The sequence below is a fragment of the Aquarana catesbeiana genome, linkage group LG03, assembly GCF_042186555.1.
Source record: "Aquarana catesbeiana isolate 2022-GZ linkage group LG03, ASM4218655v1, whole genome shotgun sequence".
NCBI lineage: Eukaryota > Metazoa > Chordata > Amphibia > Anura > Ranidae > Aquarana > Aquarana catesbeiana.
The window spans coordinates 380,455,336-380,476,132 of NC_133326.1; the positions used below are offsets into that span (position 1 = coordinate 380,455,336).

At 44.0% G+C, this 20,797-nt stretch overlaps 2 long non-coding RNA genes across 3 annotated transcripts in view; one reads left to right on the plus strand and one right to left on the minus strand.

The window, feature by feature from the left end:
- The window catches only part of LOC141132367 (uncharacterized), a 58,605-nt gene that overhangs the window by 12,223 nt on the left and 25,585 nt on the right, over positions 1 to 20,797 (minus strand). The window lies entirely within an intron of this gene.
- On the plus strand, positions 806 to 16,089 carry LOC141132366 (uncharacterized). 2 transcript variants are annotated; one of them, XR_012242887.1, is made up of 6 exons: positions 806 to 1,038; positions 7,167 to 7,288; positions 7,367 to 7,525; positions 11,390 to 11,492; positions 13,504 to 13,559; positions 15,467 to 16,089. It is a non-coding gene; the product is annotated as an uncharacterized lncRNA (long non-coding RNA). The 2 variants fall into 2 exon arrangements; XR_012242888.1 differs by lacking the exon at positions 7,367 to 7,525 and having other exon boundaries at positions 7,167 to 7,312.

Consider the following 20,797-nt stretch of genomic DNA (forward strand, 5'->3'; position numbering starts at 1 on the left):
TGGGGGAGAATGCTGCGACAGAACTGCTGAAGCAGAAAACACTATGACCGGAACGCTACGACAGGAGTGCCATGATAGCAAAACGCTGACACTGAAACGCCTAGATAGAAACGCTGTGATGGAAACCTGAGGCTGAAATGCTATGACAGAAATCCTGGGGCTGAAACACCATGATGAAACACTGGTACCTGAAGCGGTGAATGCCCGGGAGGCGTGCGGGGGATCTCCCCCCCCCCATGATGCCCCATGCGAGTACCGGGAAGTGAGCAGGCGGGTGAACACCCCCCCCCCAAGAGAACCGGGAAGCGTGCGGGCGATTCCTCCGTGATGCACGGTGTGAGTTCCAGGGAGGTGAGGTGAACAGAAATGCAGGGGCCAAATGCTAGGTGAGTGGATAAAAGATGGACGAACAGACGCCCACCCCCCCAGGAGAAGCAGGCGCCTGCCCCCCCACCCCACGCTGGCAGGACACACAGGGATGAGGGAGAAGCGGGCGGCACACCCCCCATGCAGGATTGGCCCAGCAAAGGTGGAAGATGGACAGACGACCCCCCCCTAACTGAGCCCTAGAGAAGTTGGTGTGGGTAAAGATGATTGACGGCCGCGGCGGCTCCCCCCCCCCCCCCTCATGGGCGCCGGGAGAAGCTCGGGCTGCGTGCTGGCCATGTGGAGCTGTGCAGGATGGAAGGATGACCCCCCCGCTCCCCCGGCACGAGCGCCGGGAGAAGCGGGCGGGCAGCACCTGACCAGCTGCAGCCGAGGGGAAGGAAGGAGGGTGGTGGACGGATGGATGGACGGCCCCCCTCCCTTCCCCCAGCATGCTTGCCGGGAGAAGCGGGCGGGCCACACTTGACTGGCTGCCGCCGAGGGGAAGGAGGGTGGGTGGAGGATGGACGGCCCCCCTCCCTTCCCGCTGCAAGATCACCGAGAAAAGCGGGCGGGCGGACCCCCCGTGGCGCCGTGTGCAGCTGGCTGAACATCCCCCTTCCCCTCAACAACCGGAGAAGCGGTCGGAAGCTCCCCCCCTGAAGCAAGCTGGTAAATGGAGAGAGGAGCTAGCTGGCAAGAGGCTCCCTCGTGGAGCTGTATGCATGGGGAGAGGAGTCGGCGGTCGGGCGATCGCCCCCCCCCCCCCCCCTGCTGAAATACCAGAAGGGGGACCCGTGAATGTGGGTGCCGAAGGAGGAACCAGGTGGGTGGAGAGGTGAACTCCCTGGTGAAGCACCGAGAGAGGCACCGCCACCATCTTGTAATTGATCCGGAAGTGACGCGTAAGCCCCGCCCCCTACTGAACCCAGAACGTCCACGAGCCCTGACAGAGGAGGAGGCTTAAATAGCCCTCTCAGACTCCTCTCACAAATGCAGGCTAGCCTCCGGTGTTGTGTCGATGAGTGCCTCCTATCAAATAATGCCTCCTACGTACTGCGCATGTGCAGTGCATGACGTCACGCCAGCTGATTTTCCGATCAGCTGGCTTGGTGTATCAACTGCAAATGCTCAGTTCGTCGGATGCATTTTCCGACGGGAGTCACAGAACACAGTGGAGAGGCACAGTGTAGGACAGGCTAGAGGAGATACTTTGAGCTCCGATTCCCGGGGACCCACTTGGTGAAAACCCACCAAACTTGGCACACTTTTAGGGAACACCGCTGGCTGCATGTGGAAAAAATTTCGGGTCCAGAGAACCAAACTGCAGCCGGTACCGACTCCCGAAACTGAGCCGCTTGCTTCATTTTTCCGCTGACAGGAAGAGAAAACAGTGTAGGAGTGTAGGAGAGGCTCGGGAGATATTTTGAGCTCCTGTATCCGGGGACCCGCTCCATGAAAACCCACCAAACTTGGCACACTTATAGGGAAGACCCATGACTGCAGGTGGAAAAAATTTCGGGTCCAGAGAACCAAAGGGCAGCCGGTACCGAATCCCCAAAGTGGGCCACTCGCTTCATTTTTCTGCCTAGGGGAAAAAATTGGCGAATTTGAGCTCCGGTTTCTGGGGACCCACCAGGTCAAATCCCACCAAATTAGGCACACTTGTAGGGGGGGCCCATGGCTATACGTGTAAGAAATTTTGGGTCCAGGGATCCGAAGGAAGGCCGGTACCAACTCCCCAAAGTAGGCCCCTCACTTAACATGGGAGTCTATGGGGAAACCAGGCAAAATTGTGACGGATTTCACTTATCGCTCAACCATTCGACGACCAAATGGGCTAGCGACATCAAACTTGCACCCCTTTTTCCCAGATATCACAGCTACACCTCATAAAAATGTGGAGGTTCGGGGACCTTTTACCGGGGATTTATTGGGGCCACAATGTTGACCGTCTTCACGGTACCGGTGCTCCCTGACCATGGGTTACAAAATTACAAAGCTTGGGGGTGATGGACCACAATGTTAAACGTGCGGTTTCTACCGGTTGATCTTTTGGGGTGCCCCCGACCGCCAAACGTTCCCTGGACCCCAAACTTGGCCAGTGAGTACCTGAAGAGCATCCCCACAGCCTCCCGGTGTCTGTGTATTTTTAAGACCCATAGAACCGGAGAGAGCCACGCACGTCTTTGCCGGTGTTGGGTTAACAGACCCCGGTTCGGTGTGGGGGTACCCATAGAGTGTCTCTACATCACCCCCAAGCTTTGTAATTTTGTAACCCATGGTCAGGGAGCACCGGTACCGTGAAGATGGTCAACATTGTGGCCCCGGTAAATCCCCGGTAAAAGGTCCCCGAACCTCCACATTTTTATGAGGTGTAGCTGTGATATCTGGGAAAATGGGGTGCAAGTTTGGTGTCACTAGCCCATTTAGTCGTTGAATGGTTGAGCGATAAGTGAAATCCGTCACAATTTTGCCTGGTTTCCCCATAGACTCCCATGTTAAGTGAGGGGCCTACTTTGGGGAGTCGGTACCGGCCTTCCTTCGGATCCCTGGACCCAAAATTTCTTGCACGTATAGCCATGGCTCTCCCCTATAAGTGTGCCTAATTTGGTGGGATTTGACCCAGTGGGTCCCCAGAAACCAGAGCTCAAAGTCGCCCGTTTTTTCCCCCAGGCAGAAAAATGAAGCGAGTGGCCCACTTTGGGGATTCGGTACCGGCTGCCCTTTGGTTCCCTGGACCCGAAATTTTTTCCACCTGCAGTCACGGGTCTTCCCTATAAGTGTGCCAAGTTTAGTGGGTTTTCATGGAGCGGGTCCCCGGATACAGGAGCTCAAAATATCTCCCGAGCCTCTCCTACACTCCTACACTGTTTTCTCTTCCTGTCAGCGGAAAAATGAAGCAAGCGGCTCAGTTTCGGGAGTCGGTACTGGCTGCCGTTCGGTTCTCTGGACCCAAAATGTTTTCCAGATACAGCCAGCGGTGTTCCCTAAAAGTGTGCCAAGTTTGGTGGGTTTTCACAAAGTAGGTCCCCGGAAATCGGAGCTCAAAGTATCTCCTCTAGCCTGTCCTACACTGTGCCTCTCCACTGTGTTCTGTGACTCCCGTCGGAAAATGCATCCGACGAACTGCGCATGTGCAGTCTTACGTCATGCCAGCTGATAGGGGAATCAGCTGGTGTGACGTAGTGGATGCATTATTCGACGGGAGGCACTAATCGACAAGACACCGGCCAGCCTTTGTACTTGCATTAGACATGATTGGACACAACTACAATTTATTGAGTAAAGATCCTCAATTCTTTTAGAAAATCAGCATAATAGTGGTTGAGTTACTGAAAGAAAATAAGCTAGGTTTACTTTGTGAATGAAGTTGCACTTTGCTCGGGAATTTTCCTCAGAGCTTAGTAAATGAGTTGAAACTGACTTTTATCATCCAATGATGTACCAGCAAAAATGTTAGTTTTTAAAGTTTCCTTGCATGTGATTTAGTATTCTTTGCAAAGGGAAATTTCACTACATGTGGGAAAAATTCCCTTGCAAAGTGCAACTTCACTTGCTTCTCCGGCTCCCTCTGTTTCATGCTCATTGGAGAGTGAGAAGGAGGAGAACTGTAAGCCTTGCATTAACATGCAGGCATTTTGTTGGGAAAGGGAGCTTTCCCTGTCAGCATGCAGTCTCTATTTATGTAGTCAGCTCACATCCTGCACACAAGCTCCAATCTAGCATGGGTCTGCAACAGTTTTTCATACTGAAAACTGACGCTATCCCTTTGTTATTAAGTGCAGATCCTGCATTTCACTTTGAAATAGCAACCAGCATGGGTGCTGCAAGATAGACCCGAAACAAGTTGATCTGTACGTTAATGTGGTTGCACCAGCTTTCAAGTGTAATAAGCTTTGTTATTTTCCCAGTGCACATTTTACATAAACATATACATATATTAACCCCAACATATAATCAACACTTCAACTTTCAATAAAAAGTGGGATGGTAAAACTCTTATGCTGTGCACACATGAGCGAAATGTCCGACAGAAAAAAGCAGACGGGAGCTTTTTATCGTATATTCCGATCGTGTGTATGCCCCATCAGATTTTTTACGTCGAAAATTCTGACAGACCTAGAAAGAGAACATGTTCTAAATTTTTCCGACGGAACTAATTCCTATTGGGAAAACTGCTCGTCTGTATGCTGCTCCAACATACCAAAAATGACACATGCTCTGAAGCAAGTACGAGACGGAAACACTCGGTGTGGTAAAACTAGTGTTTGTAATGGAGATAGCACATTCCTCACGCAGCAAATTCTGTGATCTTTTAATGCAGCACATTCTTTTCTTCTTTATAATGCTAGAATAATGAAGTTGTTTTCCTGCTCATATTCACACAGAGTTCTCACAAAATTATTTCTTGATTATTTCTCGTAATCTCATGAATAATCTTTTAATTTTTAAAAGCCAGATCTCCATAATAATGTTTAGAATTTTTTTTTATAGTCTTTTATTTTTTTATCTCATTTATTTTGGATTATTGAAAAATTATTTTCTAGTGATCTCCATATATAATTTTATTTTTTGTGTGTCAAGTTACCACAATAACATTATTATCTTGTATTTTTTATTAACCTCAAGGAGGTTGGTGTCCCTTGTTAATTTGACATTGTCTTTTAGAAATGTACCTGCCTACTCACAAACAAATTGTCCTTTTTGTAGAAAAACACATAGGCATGTATTTCTGAAAATAAAATATCCATTTATTCTGGGTAACAAAATAAAGAGGAAGGCAACGCTGGAGAAACTTTTGGAATTTGCAAAGCCTTTTGGCCCCCAGGGCACACATCAAGTCTGTGGAAAATAAAATTGGTAGCTTGAGGAGTCCATATAATTTGGAGCCCAATCTGGTCCAGGACTCCCAGAGATCAGGACCAGCAGCAGATGACATATATGTCCCCAGGCTGTGGTACTACACCAGCCTGCGTCTTCTGTCAGACCAGACTGAAGCCAGGTCATCACGTTCTTCTCTTCGCTGCAGCCTTCCCTCCACGCTTCCCTGCACCCTTCCCTGCAGCCTTCCTTGGAGGCTGTGGCTCTGGTGGTGGACTTGTGGCAGGAGGAGGAGGAGGATGGGCAAGCTGATATACACGGCTGTTCTCAGTCAGCTGGCCCCTTAACCCCATCTGAAGGGCCTCACCAAAAATTCACTTACAGAGGAGGCGTTGGCCCTCCTCCAATTTCATCAATCTTGTGGCTAGATAGCAGCCATAGGCCTCTTCAGCATCAGGGGAGCTCCTGAGGACATCAGTTGCTTCCCTAATGAGGCCCAGTGCTGCCTCCTCCATGATCGTCCCCTTCCTGGGCCTTTTGATTGTTAGGCGGAGGGGAGGCACCTGGGATTAGGTGAAGCTCCTACTGGGCCCATCCACCTCCTGGCTGACACTGGGCCCGCCCACCTCCTGGCTGACACTTTCCAGACCCTCCTCCTGGCTGAGCTCATCCTGTGTATAAAAAAGGGACATAGTTTTAGTTTTTGCTTCATCAACCACACACAATTTTTAGCTTATGACTTGCAAATTGAATGTTAATAAATAGAAAAGACTATCATTCTGACCCCAGCATTTTTCATTATTGTCCCAAACATTTTTGGCCACTACTGTCTATTGATATGTAAATCTCTTTGTGAATCATTAATTTGTTATCAATTATAACATCTAGTTAACATCATTATTATTAGGACAATAAATATGTCTAAAAATAATATACCTGGCTCCAGCTGGGCGCATCCACTTCTTCCAGGATGGAAGGTCCAGGTTGTTCCTCGGCAGCCTCTGCTGGGGTTGAGGGAAGGGTGGAGGGAAGGCTGCAGGGAAGGGTAGAAAGTGATTCCCTGGCTTCAGTTTGGTCATCCAGAAACCGCAGTTTGTTGAAGTACCACAGCCTGGGTACATACACTTGCGCTGCTGCTGCTCCTGCTCCTGATCTGAGTGATTTCTGGATCTTATTATGCTCCTTCTTATACATGTTCCTCTAAATCCCAATTTTCTTTTCCAAGAACACGATGGTTGCTCGGGGACCCGAGTCTTCATGAATTCCAGAAGTTTCTCCAGCATTGACCTCCTAGCTTGTTTATTATAATATAAGCTGTGTTTCACCTCCCACAAATTCCACAAATGAGGGAGCAGGATCAGTATAGAAAAATCAAGAAAGTGCTTCTAAAAAGTAAGTAGTTGTCATGTGTTCCGATTGTTATTATAACTTGCATGCTGCACCATGTGCTTTTCTTTACTGTTGTACAGTTTAAAATGGCGACTTTCATGTTTGTGGGCACATTAATCAGTCGTAGAAAACATAATTCGCTCATTAAATATGTTGTTTTGGGCAGATACAGGTTAAATACATTTGGTCATGCCTATTTGTCTAAAAATAAGTTTTGTACATTGATGTCTATATGTGTTTGTAACTAGAATAAAATGCAAGCTTGATTCAGTGTAATGTAAGGAGAGGACACTCAGCAGCTGTTTACACATCTGGACTCAGGAGCACTAGTGCGGGACACAAGAACAAACTTTTGAAGGTGTCCCACACAGGTGCTCCAGTGGATACTTGGGGTGTCTCCATCTGTGAAAAGGTAGAGACAGAAAAAGGTAAGTATTCCAGTTTGGGTAAGGTAAAAAATCATGTCTTCAGCTTGGAACTCTGCCCAAAACAGACAATTGTACCCCACTTCCCAACAATGTTTCATATTCCTATTTCTGGACTCAAATATCTGTGTGCTAAGTATACCTTTTGTTTCATTCTCATAGGGGAGAAAAGACTCGGAGGACACCACTCAGAGGACACCAGGAACCCCCACCTGAGAAAGCAGGGGAACTCAGAACAAAAACACACCCCGAGGATCTGGAGGAAGGAGAGGTGGAAAAAGTCGGTGAGATTGACACCCCAGCTTCAGGTACTATATGTATGCCTGCATATTTATAATACATGTTTTTACTCTAATTTTTAGGTGATGTGCCGGTTGTCGAAGAGCAACCTGAACATTTCACAAGTGACAGTGCACAAAGGCTAATCAACAACATCATGGTGTGGAATGGTGAAATTGACATCATAAGGAAGAAACTCAATGTTATGGAACAACAAATGAAGAACATGATTGATATATTGGGTAGAATCCAAATTTCTTCCAAATGCCACCATTTTAACATTTTTTTGACTTTCCAAAAACTTTTTTTTGACATTTTAAAAGCCAAATTTTGAAGATGCACACGGTGTGTCAACATGTGCTATCTGTCATGAGGGTGCAACCCCTTCCTAGGAACTCTAGTAAGTGAGAGGAAGGGGTTGCACCCCCAAAACACGTCCATTGATCCCCCCATGATGGGAGATAGCACATGTTGACATTAGGCATGGGATGAGGAGGGAAATACCCATTTTGGCTCCCAAATTGTGTGCATCTTCAAAATTTGGCTTTTACAGGGGTGACATCACCCCATCTGATGAAGGCAATATGATGTGGACGTGCTTCCCATCTATAGCCCCTCCACAGTTGGGAAAGTCCCAACGGTCGGCAAAATGGGATGCCACAGTCTGCCATTCCTGTGGCGTTGAAGGAAACTGTGGGGTCAAAACAGAAAACAAAACATTAGTACTTTTGCACATAACATTGCAAGCAGATTAGACACAAACATTCTTGCCCAACATCAGTATAACATTTATTTTAAAGGAGTATTTCAAGACAAAAATATAAGCTCCACTTATTAGATTCCTTACCCCCTCTGATGGCCCATTGTAAAAATTTTAGGGGGGGGGGGGTTCAAGCTGAGTTTGGGAGCCAAAAAAAGCCTATGGCACCCTGCCTGAATTTAAGGACACACATAACATTTGTATACATTTTAGGGGGTGTTTAGGGTAAAGCACTACAATGGAGCTGACAAACTACATTGTTAAGTGACTAGGCTATAGGTGTATATGGGCCCAAGATAGCATGCTATGGAGGATAGTGAAGGCAAATATGCATGTAGGCCAAAAAAGGAGCATTAAAAGCTTACAGCATGCATGAGGATAAAGGGGACATTCACAGCATATTCCAATCATGGTAATTAGGGAATGATGAAAGAAATACAATACATTAGCAAACATTAAATACATAGAATGTGATGTTAAAGGAGAAAACTTACCTTAATATAGTCCTTCTGCAGGACCTGAATGATGGCAGAACAGGTCTCTGGGATAATGATCCCCAGAGGCTGGGGGAGATGCCTGTAGAGAACTTGAGGTCCTGTAGTCTTCTTCCAGTCACCAAGTACCGCAACATGGGGACTAGCCTCTGCTCTGGAGTGATAGCTTGCCGCATGCAGGTGTCCTGCTTCATAATATAAGGGATGAGCAAAGCCAACAAACGGTGAAAAACAAAATACGTCATCCTGAGAAAGTTCCTGAAATCATCAGGATTATTCTCCTGGATCTCACGCAGCAAAAGCATATGAGGGAATTGGTCACACTGGAGTAACCAATTCTTGGTCCATGAACTCCTCCTCACCCTGTTCATGGACTGGACTTGGGTCAAAGTATGAACCCCAACACAAAGCCCCCACACAGCATGAACTGTACGACGAGTACGTACCTGCAACATGGTTTCAAAACAGTCGGCTGGTCAGAACGAACTTAACAGAATGCACTGAACAACTGCAAGGCCTGTGAAGAGCGAGCTGAAAATCAGCAACCAGTGGACAAGGACGCACTGAAAAACAGATACAAACTGACTGCACGCACTAAAAACCAGATACAAACCCACAAGCACAAACTGAACAGCAGTTCAAACGATCTGAAAAGCAAGAGTCTGAAAAGCGTGAATCGTCTCTAACCAAACTTCTACTAACACGAGATAAACACAAGATTAGCAGAAGGAGCCCAAAGGGTGACGCACTGGGTATTGAACTTCCTTTTTCTAGTCCCGTCGTATGTGTTGTACGTCTCCGCATTCTTGATGGTTGGAATTTGGTGTGATCATGTGTACGCAAGACAGTTCCAGTGGAATTCCGTCGGAAAAACCTTCAGAGTTTATTCCTACGTGAAAACCGGTTGTGTGTACAGGGCATTAATTAGAGTTCCTCTTTCAGCTCATAAAACGCTCATAAAACGCCCGAAAAAAAGCCTGATAAACGACCATCAAGCAAATTCCCATTCATTTCAATGGCCCTGAGCGTATTGTAACCTGAAGCAAAACACCTGAAAAATGCCCTAAGCTCAAAAAAGAACATGAGCTTCTTTGGGGCAGATTACAGGCATTTTTCTGTCTTTTACATTGGTGACCTGAAAAAAATTGCGGCAAAAACTAGGTAAAATCACGGTAAAACGCAGTAAAAACATGTGACTTTGAAATGCTCAGGTGTGAATGCAGCCTCAATTTAGGAGAGGTTTTATGTGTAGCATATAGGGAAATTAAATTGTGTGGAACATTTTTTTAAATTATTTATTAAAATCTGTGCTCAGAGCAAAGTGATTTACATCAATCAGCAGCTGACAATGTAACCTGGTACCAGGCATTTGATAGAAAATATAAAGCAGTGCAGCACTTGAGATGAAAAATGCACGTAAAAAAATATTTTTATAAGAATAATGTTAACTGTAATCAATATCCAGTGAGGCTTAAAACGACCACTAAAATTAGGATGAAAAAGTAAATACACTTGTGAGATAAAAAAGGGGGTGAGAGCAAAGCATGTACAGAAAGGCCAACATCCTATAGAATTTTACTGAAAGAAGAACTATGCACTATAAGTGCATCAAGGTCGCCCTTAAAGGATTTTTTGTACTGGCCAAGAATAAGTATATAATCTCATGAATTATTTTATATAAAAGTGCACTACAGTGCCATCTTTATTGAACATGTAGAAAATATCTGTATATAAAAGGTAACAATAGAAAATACAAATATGCAAAGTGCAAATACAAACACTATATATACATCCAATTGCATACAGAAGATGTGACACCCGTGTGCCTACAGCCCGCAGCCTATAAGTAGAGGGTCAAGCGGATGAAGTATATAGCACGTAACCCGACATGTTTCGGAAACAGGTATGTATTACTCCTTCATCAAGGGATTTACAATTGGGTGCTCAAATCTCTATCTGTAATGTAAATTTCAAAAATAGTAAACTGTTTACTATTTTTGAAATTCTATAGGATGTTGGCCTTTCTGTACATACTTTGCTCTCATCCCCTTTTTTATCTTTCATGATAGGTAGTAAATACCGGTGTAAGTCCCTCTCTCATGAGAAGCAACGTATGTATATATAATACTAGGTTCGACTGCAGTATTCGATTTCGGCTTTTGTTTTTGTCCTTTTGTTTTCCTCTCTCCTTCTCTTCTTCCACTTTTTATCTCATTATTGTTTTCCCATTATGGCATTATACCAGGGCAGTCATTGGACGGACTTTATGTCCAAAGTACATGATGAATTTGAAAAGAAAGAATCTCTTGATTTTGAACTGTCTTCAACTTTTTCTAACTTGAGCCAATTGTTGGAGAAAAAATCTCTTCTACATTGGCACATTAAATCCTTTAAGGACTACATTGCGGCCAATTTAAACCCCTTTGGACTTAGGGTACAAATCTTCCCCACATTTGAGCATATAGACCCCAGTTTCAAGGCTGTGTGGGAAGTGAATTTAAAGGAGTGTTCAAGAAAGATGATGTTGTTGCTCATCGACGAATATGCCAAACGTATAGTTGATATAGATGGTAAATTAGAAAAATTACAAAACCAAATGTCATTGTTAAGAACCCATGTGTCCTTCTCTGAGTCAGAAGAAAGACTAAAACGACATTTGGAACAGTTTAACAAAGATATATTAATTAAAAAGGATAAAAAACTACAACGAGATAGGAAGGCCTTTGAAGATGGTAGAGCCTATAAATGGCAAACCAACACAAGTAACAATTTTTCTAAAAAAACACAAAAAAAATAAACATAAAAATGCATCTGAAACTTCTGCACACTCATCTATCTCTTCTTCCTTACAGCCCTCTACCCACAGCAAGGGTCATCGACAATTCAAACGGCGTCGTCAGGGCAATGAATCATATGATGAGTCCCTACACATGGAGAGCTCCCCCTCACAGGCAGGTAACGGCTTTCACTCGAGCCACCATCCCAACAGTGACACATCAGATGTACAGACTCCGGCTAGTTGTTCCGGATCGTCTTTAAATACATCATCCAATATGCCCACTATGCCACAATTACAATCTATGCCCCTTGAAACTTTTTTAGACCAAATGCGAGGCCGCATGCAGACGCATCAGAAACAAACAAAAACACAGTCGTCCAAGGCTCACAAGACCAACCAACATCAACCACGCTAAATGTAGTTAATTTGTCCTCACATTCACTCAATGAACACGAGTTGGCTGTTCTAGGACGTGGCCTCACTTTCTGCCTAGACACTCGTTTGGACAGATTTGGAGCCATTAAAGATATACATTTATTTATCCGCAAGGTTTTACTTAAAAGCCTATATGCAAAAAAACCCATGACGGAACAGAGGCTTACAAATCAAGAGATTCAAGCACTAGACAATCTTGTTGCCTTACTAGACGAGAACGAAACCGAAAATCCTCTGACCCAGGAAAACACCTATGACCCTACTGTGAACATGGATGCTACATCCACTTCACACACGTATGTATACACTTCTGAACCCCTACTTAAAAACAAATCCACTTTATACCCCTCGCCCAGCTCCAACCCCAACGCTGCTGCTTTTCTCAAATTGGTATCGACTGATATCAACAAGATGAAAAGTTTTTTACATCCACATCCCAATCTCAGCCGTGATGAACGGTTGGCATTGGAGGCGCTGTCTTGTAACCATGACGTTGTCATCAAACCCTCCGACAAGGGTGGCAACGTCGTGGTTATGGACAGTGCACAATACACCGAGATGTGTATGGATATATTACAAAATCTCGAGTGGTATCGTCCTATTTCCAAATCACTATTGGATAAATTTACTCAAGACTTTTATACACTTGTTGACACTGCATTTCATTATAATGCAATATCAAAACAACTTTGGGAGTTCATTAGGATCAGTCACCCCAGAGAGGCAACTTTCTATGCATCGTCTCAGGCTGTGGAAGTCTGACAGAGAATCTCAGCCGTGTAGTCGATAACCACCTAAAGCCCCTAGTTACCTGCCTATCATTGTATGTACGTGATACTATTTTTACAGATTATTCAGGATATACACATAGAAGAGGGCACCCAACTGGTAGCCATCGATGTGGAATCTCTTTATTGCACTATCCCCCATGCCAAAGGCCTAGCGGCTATACGACACATTTTGTAACAGTACAGTGACTCTGAACCCAAATATACTGAATTCATTATGACTTCTCTTGAATTTATACTTCATCACAACTTTTTTTGCTTTGATGGTTCCCACTACCTCCAAGTACAGGGCGTGGCGATGAGGACATGTTGTGCCCCATCGTACGCTAATCTGTACCTGGGGGAGTGGGAACATTCACTGCTTGTTCAAGAGTCACTGTCTATGTATATGCGCCGTGTTATAACGTAGCAACGTTACATAGATGATATATTCCTCATTTGGGATGGGCCAACCAAACTATTACACCAATTTCTCAACTGCGTTAATAAGAACGACTTTAATCTAAAATTCACGATGACTCATTACGTTTTTAGATGTGTTGATCAAAAGATCATCAAATGGTAATCTTTCCAGTGAACTATACCGCAAGCCCATAGCAGGCAATTCCTTGCTTCATGCAAGTAGTTTCCACCCCAGGCCCCTCTTGGCCTCCATACTATATAGCCAGTATTTAAGAGCACGCCGTAATTGTTCCGATGATGCTGGATTCAAAACGGAAGCCAATATTTTAAAAAAGAGACTCCTCGAAAGAGGATATTCAAACACTTGTTTAAAAAAAGCGTACAAACGAGCCCGTAATCAACCTCGTCGTGACCTACTTAATGCACAAAAACAACCCAGTAAAGACGAAACAATTAGAATTATCACAACATACTCATCACAACACAAGCAGGTAAAACGCATTTTGAACAAATACTGGCATTTATTAACAATGGACCAAACTTTGTCCCCCTTTGTCCCTAGTGTTCCAGCAGTTACTTACAGGAGACCGCCATCCATAGGAGACAAAGTAGTCAACAGTGAGTACAAAGCCTGTAGAGGCGATCCTTTTAAAACATTGGGGACATATATGTGTGGGGGATGCCATTATTGCCAATATATGGACAGACGAAAAAATATCATTCTGCCCAATGGCCAGCTGTTCACTCCCAGGCATTATGTTAACTGCAAAACCTCAGCAATAGTATATTTGTTAACCAGCGAATGCAGGTGCTACTATGTTGGCAAGACCATAAATGAGTTCTGGAAACGCATTTACCAACATCTTGGCACCATACGCAAACGCGATCCAGACTTGCCGATTGGTCGTCACATGGCAATGGCTCATCCTTTATCGATCCCCAAAATATACTTTTTAGCCCTTAACCGCATCCACTTCAATCCGAGAGGAGGCGATTTCAACAAGCGCCTTCTCCAGTGCGAACTTAGATGGATACACAACTTACGGGCAAACCATCCACCTGGTCTTAATGGGGCCTTCAACTTCAAACCATTCCTTCCTGGTTTTTCATCAGGGGTTTGTGAATTGGATCTGTAGGGACTTCCAAATATGGTTTGCTGTCTGTTTTCGTCTTCTAATCTAATATTAATCTTATGTATTTAATTTTTCTTTTTCTTTTCCTTTTTTTTTTTTTTTTTTTTATTATCTGCCATTCACTATCACATGTACATCTATATCAGACATTTCAAGATAGATACAGGAACGGATATGGGCTACCATGTCCATATACATTTAGACTGCCCCTGACCAAAAATTATTGCCACACTATCATGTGTTTGTATATTGTATGCATTCAGGTTTTTTGCGTTTTGTACCATCACTTGCTTTAAACTGATTAATATTCAAGTATTCTGCTTTTTTTACCAGTATTTGTATAGAATTGATTGCTACCCAGCAATCTTTTATATGTAATCAGAGGTCAATTGCATAACATGCTTTTCTCTCCCGTTTTTTGCTTTACTCATTTATGTACAGCAGGCTGTTTTTTTGTCCACTTTCTATTCTATCCACAAGATGGCGCATGTTCTCGGATGCGGAGAGCGTACGCGCACACGGACACCCGGCGGGTAAGCTCCACACATGCATGGCCATGGGGCAGCACTTGCTTGCGTGTCCCCTGGGCCTTTTGCATGTGGACGAGCTCTTGGACGGTTCCCCATGCTGGCCCCTCTGCTCGCATCGAGACCGTATACCCGCCGGTGACGTTGAGACGCGTGACGTCATCACGCCCCTAGGGGCGTGGCTACGCCACGCGCCTCGGCGTCAGGGGGATGCCAGATCTCCACACACAGCTGCTTGTCATGCAGCTGATATCGTGGAGTGGACACTGATTGGCTGATGTCCAATCAGCTGTCCTACATGAGACGCAGACACTCCTTGGGCACCTGTCAGTTTTGAACTGCTGCCTGGAGGTCTGCGTCTCAGGAGATTAATGAATAACCACAAGGTAATTTGAAAATACTCTGTCTTATACACTTGAACACTGAAAGACTTTACCCTAAATGTTTTTCTAATATGGCTGAATGACTGTTAAGTCTTCCAGCGAAACATCGGCTCAATTATATGCCCTGTATACTCATGATATCATACTTTAAATACACAGATCTCTATCGGCCATCCCTTGTGAAAGTGTTGCAGTGCCTTGCATTGCATCCCTGGCCGCCCTTCTTGTGTTTTGTGGATCATTCAAACCAGCTTGCTCCTATTTACGCTGTTCAACCTCCGTTTTTGTTATTTCCTGTTTGTTTTTATGAAACAGATTGATGTAAGTATGACTAGTTTTCTTAGACCACCTGGAAACTTTTTTGTACCTTTTTCTATAATCACAAAATCGCATATATCACAAAATTGCAGTCGCATATAATTTATGACGATATATATATATATTCTTTTACCATTTTACTATTTTTGAAATTTACATTACAGATAGAGATTTGAGCACCCAATTGTAAATCCCTTGATGAAGGAGTAATACATACCTATTTCCGAAACATGTCGGGTTACGTGCTATATACTTCATCCGCTTGACCCTCTACTTATAGGCTGCGGGCTGTAGGCACACGGGTGTCACATCTTCTGTATGCAATTGGATGTATATATAGTGTTTGTATTTGCACTTTGCATATTTGTATTTTCTATTGTTACCTTTTATATACAGATATTTTCTACATGTTCAATAAAGATGGCACTGTAGTGCACTTTTATATAAAATAATTCATGAGATTATATACTTATTCTTGGCCAGTACAAAAAATCCTTTAAGGACGACCTTGATGCACTTATAGTGCATAGTTCACAGCTATAGTGACTCGGTCACAGCTCGAATTGGTAAATACGTGGACCACTATTTACAACCACTGGTTAGATCTACCACTTCGTATTTAAAGGATACGAGGGACACCATCAAACTTTTAGAATCCACGCCTTTCAAAAAAGGGATGCTCCTTGCCACAGCCGATGTGGCGGCACTTTATACGTGCATACCCCATCGGCTTGGCTTTGAAGCGGTCGAGAGTTTTTTGTCTAGGGATTCCCAACTTCCCTTCCTACAGCGTAACTTTATTATGCAACTGTTGCGTTTTGCCACTTGGCACAATTACTTCTGGTTTCAGAACCAGTTCTTCCTACAGAAGAGAGGCGTGGCTATGGGCGCTAAATTCGCGCCCAGCCTCGCCAATCTTTTTATGGCACAATGGGAGGAGGATGTCGTCTATGTTGACCGGAGGCCAGAGTTAGTCCTCTGGGCCAGGTACATAGACGACATCCTCCTCCTATGGGATGGAGATCGCCAGTCCCTGGATGACTATATGACCATCTTAAACTCCAATGATAGGGGTATCTCCCTAAGCTATGAGGCCAGCTCCTCTCATGTTCATTTCCTTGATTTAGAGTGGAGGACCACTTGGAATTCAAAACCTATTTCAAACCCACCGACCGGAATGGGTACATTCCGGTCGAGAGTTGCCATCAAGAACAATGGCTTAAAGCAATCCCACGTGGCCAATTCCTTAGGCTACGCCGCAACTGTAGCAAAACATCCGATTTTTTAGTCCAATCACAGTTGCTCAAGAAAAGATTTCTTGAAAAGGGTTATGGACTAGACCATTTGGATGAGGAGATTAATGCCGTCTTGGCTGTGGATAGAACGGCCACATTGACGGAGCGTCCCAAAAATACCTCAGACTCTAGTTTTAAGTGGGCTTTCACCACCACGCATTCTATACAGTCTAAACAGGTCAAAAACATCCTTAAGAAACATTGGAAGGTGCTTTTGAATGATAGACTATTGGGTCCCGTTCTTCCCGAACGAGCACCAGTGATTTTTAGAGGTGCACGATCCATTCAGGGGCAGATTGCCCCTAATGTTATCGATCCACCCAAAAAGATATCCTTCTTCCAAGACTGCAAGGGTTTTTACCCTTGCCGTAAGTGCAACGTATGCCACCACAATAGTGCAGGCAGACAAAAGCTACTAACCTTTACATCCACAGTAACGTCTCGTGTATATCACATGAAGGAGTTTGCCACATGTGCATCTCAATATATTGTTTATTTGATAACATGTCCTTGTCATAAACAATATGTCGGACGTACCATCAGGACCTTCTCCATTCGTGTCAATGAGCATATCACCGGCATTAAAGGGGGAAAGAGCAAACATACGGTACCAAGACACTATTTGCAACATCATAATAGAGACCCTTCAGGCACCCTCTTCCAGGTCATAGACAGATTTGTCCCACACTGGAGGGGTGAATCACGATTACGTGGCGTATCACGCCTCGAAACCTACTGGATCTACGAGTTGAGGTCCTTCTTTCCGTTTGGGATGAACGTCGAGTGGGACCTCAACTCGTTTATCAATACATCCTAGTAGTCATGTATTTTTCATGTACGATTTTTCCATTTCTGCTTGTTCATTTTTTATGTCCCTTTTAGGTATGGGTGTTCCATTTGCCCCCCCCCCCCCCTTTTTTTTTTTTTTTTTTGCTGATTCATTATTGCGCTATTAGTGTCTTTTTTCATTCATTTCTTTTCCTTACAATACCAATTTGTTCCATGTTTTTATTTTCTAATTTTCCAATCTTATATTGGGAAATTACATTTATTATTTATTCAATTTAATATATTGATTATTTGTAATAGATTACCTAACAGCCATGTTAATATTTTTATAATTTTTTCTTTCATTGCTATGTATATTTTGTATGTACTGGTATAGATCTATTTGGGACATCTTGTGTCCGATTTAGGTAATGCTGCTTAGTATTGTTCAGTAATGTTTATTTTCTGTTTTGGTTTATCACCACTTGCTAGCACTGTTTCACTTTAGTGCTGCCATCTAGTGTTTGCCATTATTATTGTTGATTTTCACATTGATGTTTTTAGCCATGTGACAGCACCAGATCCAATCATGTGATCGGGACTTGAGCTGAGGAGATTCGGTTTCCGTGACTACCCTCTCCCATCCTGTGCACCTTTTGGTGGTTGTTGATTGGGTCAGGGAGCCGGGACACCGCCCCTTCACACCACATCACATGACCAGGAAGTGATTCATTACCAGGAAGTGATGTCCACTATTTGACCAGGAAGTGATGCATTACCAGGAAGTGATGTCTACTATTGTTTGCCATGCGGTGGGGAGGTCTCCAGGCATCAGTCTCATTATTAGACTGCGCTATTGGGTCCTACACTCACCGGCTGTTTTATTCATGATTCTGATTGGTCTAGCGATCAACAGGATCCAGTTCCTGATTACTTGACCTTTGTAGCTCCACTGTGATTGGCTATAGGGGTTATCTTATTGGATTAGATATTTATATATAGGAGCAGCGTGAAGGGAGAAGCTCATGCCCCTGTTGAAGACCCCCTTGGTCGAAACGCGTCGGGCGATCTCCCCTTCCTTACGCTGCTTAGATTTTATTTTAATTGTGATCACTTTTATCCATTTTTTGTATGGTATTTTTTAGAAATAAAAATCCCTGGTTTACCTGCACTATGCAGAAGCTTTTTATTTTTTATTTGCATATTATCCCGATGCAAGAAACTGCCTTCCAGTAGCCCTACTTCCATCACGGGGTCTGGATCAAATCTGTCCCCGGCTTCTCCTTGGAACACATCCTTGAGGTCTATTGGCTGATATCCAGTTGGCGGCCCTTCCTGATGTTTCTTCACCCCACCAGAGAAGTCAAGAAGGGAGACAGAGGTTCCACCGTTCCGGATATCGTTTTCCAGCCTAGGTTTGGCTCCATGCACCATTGACTCCATGTCATATGACAGTGGAGTCCACGTCATCTGGTAAGAGTACCCATCTTATCTTACTTCCTGATGTTTTCATTCTGATGCCCCATATCGAGATGTTGGTTTACAGCTACGGAAGTTCTGTACCCCGTTGTTGACTCAGTCACAGATCCACACCGTGCACCATTGACTTTATTTTCTAGTTTCACATCATTTTTTGGTCCATACCAGTTCCTCTTAATAATTTGAGTTTGGAATCATCCATTTACCATATGTGGACACTTTATACTGTGTTTGTTCATTTCATTTCACTTATGGTTTTTGCACATATGCTTTACTGTTCAGTACAGCATCTCTTACTTAATTGTTTCACTACACCCTAACTTCCTATTACTTCTTAGCGCTGTATTTTTTTCCCATTTACCAGTTATTGTTTGTCACAATGTATGCAGCTGCTGGCTCACATATATTTTATTTTTGCTATTAGAGCGCAGTGTTTTCTTATTCTCTTGTACCTTTTTGACTTTTTGTACACAGCTGCTCTCCTTCTTTTATTTAGTCCTCTTTTCCCATCACTGCTAACAAGATGGATGTGTTTGAGTACAGAACGTCCAGATCTCTAAACACTGATGGGGTGTTTATTAATACCAACCCTGATTCAGAGATGAGTGGGATGTTCATCAGGCTTAAAAACCTGATGGTGAGTGAAATACATCTTCAATGGGATAAGGCTTTCCTGGAACAGTACATCAAAGAAGGGATGGTTCCTAGAGGCTTGAGGTGGGATATCCATCCCCAACAAGATGAGCCAGATCTTGAATCTTGGTTCAAATATTTTAATTAAACCGGGTTAAAACTTTTACAGTTCTTAGTGGACAGAAAAAGTGTCAAGTTGTCCCTTATAGATTCAGAAATTAAAGATCTTCGAGACAAGTTGACACCACACAAGGGTACAGCGGAGTACATTTCTCTGTCCACTAATTTGAAAAGTATTCTTGAAAGAGAAGAAAAAGAACAAAGGAATAAAAAAACAAAAAAAAAAAAAATATAATAGGGACTTCACTGATTACACTTCTAATTTGGTATATGGATGGCAAAAAAAGAATTTGAATACTCCCCCCACCAACAGTGACCCCTCTTCTGGTGACACCTTTGTTCCTGTAGTTGCACATCAAACTAGGAGATTAATCTACGAACCTCCCCAGGTACAGGGACATAAACGTTCTGGGTCTAATAGACCAGGACCTAGACCGCTGCCTGCCCAACCCCCAAGGGATTTCCCCCCACCCCCTCTTCTTCCACCCACCCCGCGGTTGCGGGGAGGAGGTGGACCCAGAGGGAGAGGAAGGGGCCAGTACAATAATCCATCAGTAGATTCTCAATACAGACAGTATCCCAGAGGCCCTCCTCCAAATGGAAACCATGGACCTAACGGTCAAAGGTCACAGTATGATCCGGATTATGGTTACCGTACTCCGGTTCACACCAATAACCGTTTTGCTCCACTGTATGATAATGATTCTTACGGTAATTTTTCAGATCCATATTCACATTACGATGGGGATATGGCTTCTTATAATAGAACACCCTACTACTCCAATTCTAATTACTCGGGTCCCACCCAACCTTTGGGTTTTCACAGGTCTGTGGAAGGGCACCCGAGAAATTCAGAAGGAAAAGAGGGACCAGAGGGGGGTGGAGGGTCCAAGGCCAAAAGGAAAAGGACCTAGGGAATACAGGCATTTTTAATCTTAGTTCCTGTACTCTGACCAAGGCAGAACAAACAGTCCTTGACAAAGGTCTGAAGTTCGTTCCTCCCAGACCCCTTAATAGGTTCTCCACCTTCATTGATGTTCTTAAGTACACACGAAAACTCAGTGTCCAGAGACATTTTTTGGCTCAAACCATCCTACCTTCCCAGACGGAGAGTATTACTCCTCGAATTTCAGCCACCACGTCCGAATCAAGGACTGTCTTGCACTCGGGATTGAGCAATCCCTCCTTATTCAATCCCCC